This window comes from Pseudorca crassidens, chromosome 11 (assembly GCF_039906515.1).
Source record: "Pseudorca crassidens isolate mPseCra1 chromosome 11, mPseCra1.hap1, whole genome shotgun sequence".
Classification (NCBI taxonomy): Eukaryota; Metazoa; Chordata; class Mammalia; order Artiodactyla; family Delphinidae; genus Pseudorca; species Pseudorca crassidens.
In genome coordinates this window covers 45,931,601-45,940,475 of record NC_090306.1, presented here as the reverse complement: position 1 = coordinate 45,940,475, position 8,875 = coordinate 45,931,601, and positions in this window count along the sequence as shown.

Sequence of the window (8,875 nt, the reverse complement as noted above, 5' to 3'; positions counted from 1 at the left end):
TTGGTATATTGTGAAGTTTGTTATCTTTCAACAAAATAGTGGAGAATGCAAATTTGTAAAAAAGTAAAGGTATAAGAGAGGTTAAAAATAGGAAAAAATTTTCCCAAAAATCTTGAGTGGGAGAGAAAAGATCAAAAGTGGAGTTATTCTAAAATTAATTGTACTTTGGGACTTCCCTGGTGGTGCAGTGGATAAGACTCCGTGCTCCCAAAGCAGGGGGCCCGGGTTTGGTCCCAGGCCTGGGAACTAGATCCCACATATGTGCTGCAACTAAGTGTTCACATGCCACAACTAAGGAGCCCACATTGCCACAACTACAGAGCTGGTGAGCCGCAACTACGGAGCCCGCCTGCCGCAACTGAGACCTGATGCAGCCAAATTAATTAATTAATTAATTTTAAAAAGTTAATTATACTTTAATGACACTGAAAACAAAATGGGCACTTGTTGTATCTTGAGACGAGAACCTTGTCCACTTATCACTCTTGAAAAATCTTCACACACACCAAAAAAGTAAGAATGTTCCTTCTGTAATTTAAACAACAGAAACCAAGTTGAAAAAAAAAAGCCCAGCAACGGAACCAACCACTGTTATGCCTTCTGTTATTGCTACTGTCTTACATAAAAACATCCATTTAACACTTAAAATCCTGGTCTGATGTTGCTTTTCAGTCACTTTTTGGGAAAGAGGCATTTAGCTGCACAAGTTATTTAGGACAAGTGGCAAGTCTACCAGAACTTTCTGTTATTTCCAATTCCTAAAAATACCATTTATGAAAACAATAACGTGGTCATGTAAGAGTCATCCAAAGTTATTTGAAGAAGCAAATACAGACCATACAAACCATAGCAAAAGAACATCCAAATCTCAAACCCAATTCTCTTGACCATTTGGGGGAAAAAAGATTTTCTATTCATAAATTACTAATAATTTCCCTGTAAACTTGTTATTCTTGCAATAAATGGTATCTAATTTCTTCCAAATAATAAATTTGTTTTAAGAGTACTAATAATTTGAGCTCCAAGCCCTAATCTTAAAGAGTTCTATTTATCTGAAAAATGTCTTAAACATAGTAAAAGCAAACTAAAAAAGTCCTTATTTTTCAGCTCAAAGCAAAGCCAGAAAGCAAAACAAAAATGAAATCTTCAAATTCCTTGAATCATCTCCATCTCTGAAGTATGTTTAAGAGAAGGCTAGAGGGGCTTCCCTGGTGGCGCAGTGGTTGAGAGTCCGCCTGCCGATGCAGGGGACATGGGTTCGTGCCCTGGTCCAGGAGGGTCCCACATGCCGCGGAGCGGCTGGGCCCGTGAGCCATGGCCGCTGAGCCTGCGCGTCCGGAGCCTGTGCTCCGCAACGGGAGAGGCCACAACAGTGAGAGGCCCGCATAACGCAAAAAAAAAAAAAAGAGAGAGAAGGCTAGAGGACTTCCCTGGTGGCACAGTGGTTAAGAATCCGCCTGCCAATGCAGGAAACACGGGTTTGATCCCTGGTTGGGGAAGATCCCACATGCCATGGAGCAGCTAAGCCCATGCGTCACAACTACTGAGCCCACGCGCCACAACTACTGAATCCCACACACCTAGATCCCGTGCTCCACAACAAGAGAAACCACCACAATGAGAAGCCCGTGCACCACAACGAAGAGTAGCCCTCACTCGCCGCAACTAGACAAAGCCTGCACACAGCAATGAAAACCCAACGCAGCCAAAACTAAATAAATTTTTTTTAAAAAAAGAGAAGGCTAGAAAGACAGGACGTAAAATCAGTGAATCACCTATTTTTCTCCAGCTTTATGAAACGGATTCTTCTTTTCCTCCATTCCCAAAATTCAGTCTCAAAATCTCTGGTTATAGTATGCTAGTCTCTCTCTTCCTTTTTCTCTCCCATCAACATATACTGAGCTCCTGCTGTGCGTAATTCCTTGTCTTGCCTTCCAAGAGCCCACCTAAGACTAAAGCAATCATCCCTCAACTGAGGCCTGTCCCTGCTCCAGGCCCTTTGCACCTGCTGCCCCTTTGGCCTGAGTGTTCACCCATCTACATGATTCGCTCCCTCATTGCCTTTAGATTTTTGTTCAGATGTCACTGACTTATTGAAGCCTTCCTTGAATTGTTGACCTAAAATGACATTTTCACCCTCTGTTGTTACATCTGCCTTGTTTTTCTCCATGCCATGTATAAGCATCTGGCATACACTATGATTTATTTATTTACTTACTTACTTACTTCCCCTGCACCTGCTTGCCCCGGTCTCACTCAGCTAGAATGTAAGCTCTGGGAGCAGAGATTTTGTATCATTGCTTCCCAAAGTGGAGTCTTGTACTTACAAGGTGGGTAATGTTAAGTGAATGGTTAATGAGCTCCAGGTACTAGTTGACTTGCTCTCAGTCACACAACTTTTTTTTTTTTTTTTTTTCTCGGTGCGCGGGCCTCTCACTGTTGTGGCCTCTCCCGTTGCGGAGCACAGGCTCCGGACGCGCAGGCCCAGCGGCCATGGCTCACGGGCCCAGCCGCTCCGCGGCATGTGGGATCTTCCCGGACCGGGGCACGAACCCGTGTCCCCTGCATCGGCAGGCGGACTCTCAACCACTGTGCCACTAGGGAAGCCCAGTCACACAACTTTTAAGTGGTGAGTCAAAGCCAAATTCAGACCTGAATTCCTCTGGCTCTTAACCATGGGTCTAGTCTGCTTCTGTTGACAGGTGTACATAGTTCATAGTGTGTGGGTATCAGGGTCATTTTATTAACCGTATGCTGTGGATCTGTTGCTTGCGGGAAGAATGAAGGCATTCACAGGTTCGGTCACCCATCTTGCCCTTGGCCTGGAGAAATCGTATTACCATCAAACAGGAAGCAAGTTCGTTGGGAACACCTGGGTGAATTACAATGTTTGAGTGGGTTTCTTCTTTTGTTTAAAGGGGTCAAAGTATTCAAGAGGCTAGCCTCCCCATGACAGGGGAAGGAAAATGGTGACTTCACAGGGTGGTAGGCCAAGAGCTGGGAAGCTAAAAGCCGGGTGGGGCACCTTGGGTATGGCAAGGTTGGGGTAAGAGTCTTTTTAGGAGAGTGGATGAAAGGGTGCAAACAACAGTAAAGTCAGAATTTGGACACCTGGAACTGTTCTTATGCGCCCTAGGTCCTAAGTTGGCTATTTCTCCTCTTTATATGCCTTTTAAAAATCTTTTTATTTTGAAATAATTTGAAACTTACAGAAAAGTTGCAAGAACTTCTATATACTCTTTACCTGAATTTATCAATTTTCACATTTTGACAAATTTTCTTTATCATTATGTATGTACTATAACTTATTTTTTTCAGAACTATTTGAGAGTCAGATATAAACAATATGCCTCTTTATTTCTTAATACTCTAGTGCATATTTCCCAAGGACAAGAATATTATTTTAACCATGATATGATGATCAAATTCAGGAAATTTAACAGTGACACCATACTTTCATCTAAAGTCCATATTCCAGGGACTTCCCTGGTGGTCCAGTGGTAATGAATCCGCCTTCCAATGCAGGGAACGCGGGTTCGATCCCTGGTCGGGGAACTAAGATCCGCGGGGCAGCCCGTGCGCCACAGCTACTGAGCTCCCACGCCTCAACGAGAGGGCCTGCATGCCGCAAACTACAGAGCCCACACCCTCTGGAGCCTGCACGCCACAACTAGAGAGAGAAAATCCACATGCCACAACTAGAGAGAAGCCCGTGCCACAACAAAGAGCCCTCATGCCGCAACTAAGACCCGACGCAGCCTAAATAAATAAATAAATTGATAGGTAGATAGATAAAGTCTATATTCCAGAGTTGTTGATTGTCCCAACAATGCTCTTTATGGCATTTTCCCCTTCCAGTACAAGATCCCAGTCCAGGATCATGTATTGCATTTAGTTGTCATGTCTTCTTGTCTTATTTACTCTAAAATAGTTCCTCAGCCTTTCTTTATCATTAACATTGACATTTTAAAAGAATACAAGCCAGTTATATTATAGAATGGTCATCAGTTTGTTTTTTCCTGAGGCTTCCTCACGACTGGATTCAGGTTAGCATTCTAAGCTGCAATATGACTTGTCACGTGTATCCTTTTCAGAGAAGCACATCACAACGGCCACAATGGCCATCTGTTCCTTACTGGTGATGTAACTTTGATCGAAGTCAAAAGTGGTCAAGGTGCTGTCTGGTTTCTCCAAGGCATGGTTATTCTTGTGCCCTTTGCAGCTAATAATCTGTAAGGAGACAGTCTGAGATTTTGCAGATACCCTGTCCCTCTTCATATTTTCCCCATCTAGACTTAGTATCCATTCGCGATGCTTGCCAAACCAACTTTTACCATAACGATTGCCAAATGGTGGTTTTCTAACTCCAACATTCCCTCCACTTTTATAATTTGGCACTTGACTATAAAGAAGAGCCCTCCTTTCCCCTTATTCATTTAGTCATATATATTTTTCAATATGGACCCTTCTTTTCTGGCTGCGGGGGGTCTTCATTGGAGTGCGCGGGCTTCTCTAGTTGCGGCGCACGGGCTTAGTTGCGGTATGTGGGATCTTAGTTCCCCAACCAGGGATCCAACCCAGACCCCCTGCACTGGGAGCGCGGAGTCTTAACCACTGGACCACCGGGGAAGTCCCAGACCCTTGTTTTATTAAGTAACTTATAATCCATTTCTAACCTTACTTATTTTTAATGCTCAGATTGTCCCAGTTTTGACCATAGAGAGCTGCTTTAATCTGGCTCCCATGTCCTTTTAACATGACTTTTTTTTAAAACACTGCCTTTTTTCCTGGCACAGCAAAAATCTTGTCCCTTCTTTGCCCACTCTTGCAATCAGCAAGGAGCCCTGATTCCTTTTAGTGGAGAATGGCGTTTAGAAACCACAATCTAGGCACCAGGTATGTTCATAGGTACTGGATATATTCATGTACTTTATTTATTTATTTATTTTTGGCTGGGTCGGGTCTTTGGTGCTGCGCGCGGGCTTTTCTCTAGTTGCAGCGAGGGGAGCTACTCTTTGTTGCAGTGCACAGGCTTCTCATTGTGGTGACTTCTCTCGTTGTGGAGCACAGGCTCTAAGAGTGCAGGCTTCAGTAGTTGTGGCACGTCAGCTCAGTAGTTGTGGCTCGCGGGCTCTAGAGTGCAGGCTCAGTAGTTGTGGTGCACAGGCGTAGTTGCTCCGCGGCATGTGGGATCTTCCCGGACCAGGGCTCGAACCCGTGTCCCTTGCATTGGCAGGTGGATTCTTAACCACTGTGCCACCAGGGAAGTCCCTATTCATGTAATTAAAAAATTTAAACTAACAACCTTTTGGATCTCCTAACCCATCACAACTGTGCTAAGGGAAACAAAAAGCCAGAGTTCTAAAGGGGGAAATGCGGCTCCTCTGAGAGCTAGCACAGGGGCAGCAGAGAGAATGGGTTGATAAACTAGGATGGTAGGTGGGGGGTGAGGTACAGAGTTGGGATGCTTGCAGATTGGGTATTGTATGAAGATGGCAATGCTCTTGCAGACCCTGGTTTAGCATTAGCATTCCAAGTTTCATAGAATTTTTGGTCTTGCAATTAAAAGGCTAGAACAGGTACTCATCTGTACAACCTTGGCCTTTAGGTAGATTTTTTAAAGCCGTATTTTACAAATAAGGCAGCTGAGGCTGGGCAAAGCTCAGGTTCTTGACAAGGCCACAAAAGTGTCTGTCTCTTAAGCAGAAGATGTATTTTATTCTAATGAGGAATATCTTTTGTTTGTACAAGCCAGCATCTCTTTAATTTTATACCCCAAATGCAATAATTCTGTTCTTTCTTTTCTAGACTGATACTTTTTTGGTTCTTGAGATCCAGTTTCCACATGTTAGAGGAATCCAGTAGTCTGATGGCCTAGTTTTGAAAAATTCCTGAAGTTCATTTTTAGCAAATTATCTGGTGCCAGTATAATGAGCTTGCACATTTCCTTAGTTTGTAGCATGGTATTTTTAGTTTTTACTTATAATCGCATACATTTTAAAGTTGGCTCAGAGGTTTAAATGTTTTTACTGTCAACTGGAGGTGTTGTGGTGCTATTCCCTTCTGCCACATACTGTCACACATCAATGAGACAGTACCGTGTCCTGAATGGAACTTTGATTACAATGGAAGCTTTGACTACTACAAAGCTATAGTAATCAAGACAATGTGGTTTACAGGATACACATGCAGGTCAACGGAATAGACTGAGAATCCAGAAGTAAACGCTCACATTTCCACTTAATTGCTTTTCAACAAGGATGCCAAGACAACTCATTAGAGGAAAGAATAGTCTTTTCAACAAACGATGCTGGGACAACTGGATAGCCTCATGCAAAGTCGAAACCCTTTGTCACATTATACACAAAAATTAACTCATAATAGATCATGGAACTAAATGTAAGAACTAAAACTATAAAACTCTTGGAACAAAATAGAGGAGTAAATCTTTGTGAGGTTGGGTCAGGCAAATACTTCTTACAAATGACACCAAAGCACACACAACCAAAGAAAAGAATAGCTAAATTGAATCTCATCAAAATTTAAAACTTTTGTGCTTCAAAGTTTGTGCATCAAGGTGAAAAGAAAACCAAAGAATGGAAGAAGATATTTGCAAATCATATATCTGATAAGGGACTTTTTAAAAAAAATATCTTTATTGGAGTATAATTGCTTTACAATGGTGTGTTAGTTTCTGCTTTATAACAAAGTGAATCAGTTATACATACACATATGTTCCCATATCTCTTCCCTCTTGCGTCTCCCTCCCTCCCACCCTCCCTATGCCACCCCTCCAGGCGGTCACAAAGCACCGAGCTGATCTCCCTGTGCTAGGTGGCTGCTTCCCACTAGCTATCTACCTTACGTTTGGTAGTGTATATATGTCCATGCCTCTCTCTCGCTTTGTCACAGCTCTGATAAGGGACTTATATCTAGAGTAGATGAAGAACTCTTACAACTCAGCAATAAAAGACAAATAACCCAGTTAAAAAATGGGCAAGGGATCTGAATAGACATTTCTCCAGAGAAGATATATAAATGGCCAATAAGCAACTGACAAAATGCTCAACATCATTATTATCAGGGAAATGCAAATAAAAACCACAACAAGATACCACTTCATACCCAATAAGATGGCTATGATTAAAAAGAGAAATAGCAAGTGTTGGTGAGGGTATGGAGAAATTGGAACCTCATACACTTCTGGTGGGGTTGTAACCTGGTGCAGTCACTTTAGAAACAGCTGCCCAAAGCTGGAGGGATTGGGGGAATGGGTACAGGATTTTTTGAGACAGTGGTGAAAATGTACTAAAATTAATGGATTCTGGAGATGGTAGCACAGATCTGTGAATGTACTAAAACTATTAACTTGTACCCTTTTAATGTGGATACATTGAATGGTATGTGAATTATATTTGAATAAAGCTGATAAAATAGCTCATATATATGTATATATGTATCTATACACATCTTTCCCTCTAAATCAGGAACAAGGCAAAGATGTCCACACTCACCCATTCTATTTAAAGTTGTACTAGAGGTTCTATCCAGGCAATAAGGCAAGAAAAATAAATAAAAGACATAATGATTGCAAAGGAAAAAGTAAAATTGTCTTTATTTGCAGGTGATACAATCATCTGTTTAGAACATTCTGATGAAGCTACAAAAATGTTACTAGAACTAGTTTAGCAAGGTTATAAGACACAAGATATAAAATGCAGAAAACAATTGTATTTCTATATACTAGCAACAAACTATTGGAAGTTGAAATTAAAAGACAATATCATTTACAATATCATCAAAAAATGAAATGTTTAGGGCCAACTCTGATGAACGATGTGCAAATTCTATACACTGAAAACTAGAAACATTGCTAAGAGAAATTAAACGAGACTTAAATGGAGAGGTATACCGTGTTTATGGATTGAAAGACACAGTATTGCTGAGATGTCAGTTCTCCCCAAACTGATCTAGAAAGTCAATGTAATCTCAATCAAAATCCCAGTATGATTTTTGTAGAAATTAACAGTTGATTCTAAAATTCATGTGGAAACGCAAGTGATCTAGAATAGCCAAAACCAACTTTGAAAAAGAAAAAATAGGACTTATACTACCTGATTTCAAGACTTAATAACAAGCAGTAACCAAGACAGAGTGGGACTTCCCTTATGGCGCAGTGGTTAAGAATCCGCCTGCCAATGCAGGGACACGGGTTCGATCCCTGGTCCGGGAAGATCCCACATGCCTCGGAGCAACTAAGCCCATGCGCCACAACTACTGAGCACGTGTGCCACAACTACTGAAGCCCCCGCGTCTAGAGCCTGTGCTCCGCAACAAGAGAAGCCACCGCAATGAGAAGCCAGCGCACCGCAACCAGAGAAAGCCCGCACACGACAACGAAGACCCAATGCAGCCAAAAATAAATAAATAAATAAATAAATAATCCTTTCTCCTTCCCACTTCCTTTAAAAAAAACCAAACAGACAGTGTGGTATTAGCATAATTATAGATCAATGGAAAAGAAATGAGAGTCCATAAATAGATCTATACATATATGATGAATTGGTTTTCAACCAAGTTGCAAAGGCAATTCAGTGGAGAAAGTACAGTTTTTTCAACAAATGGTGGTGGAACAACTGGCTATTTATATGCAAAGTTAAGTTAGATACCTCCTGTTCTTAAAATGGAGGAAACCTCATGTACTGATGGTGAGGATGTAAATGGCTCTAAGTCTAGCTATTCTGGAGAACACCTGGCTGTTCTTAGTGAAATTAAATAGGTCTTAAGAACAAGATCCTAGGAAATCCCACAGAGAACCCCTGTTTCCTCAAGCCCATGCTAAATATCCACTACTAAATGTCCAAAAGACATACAT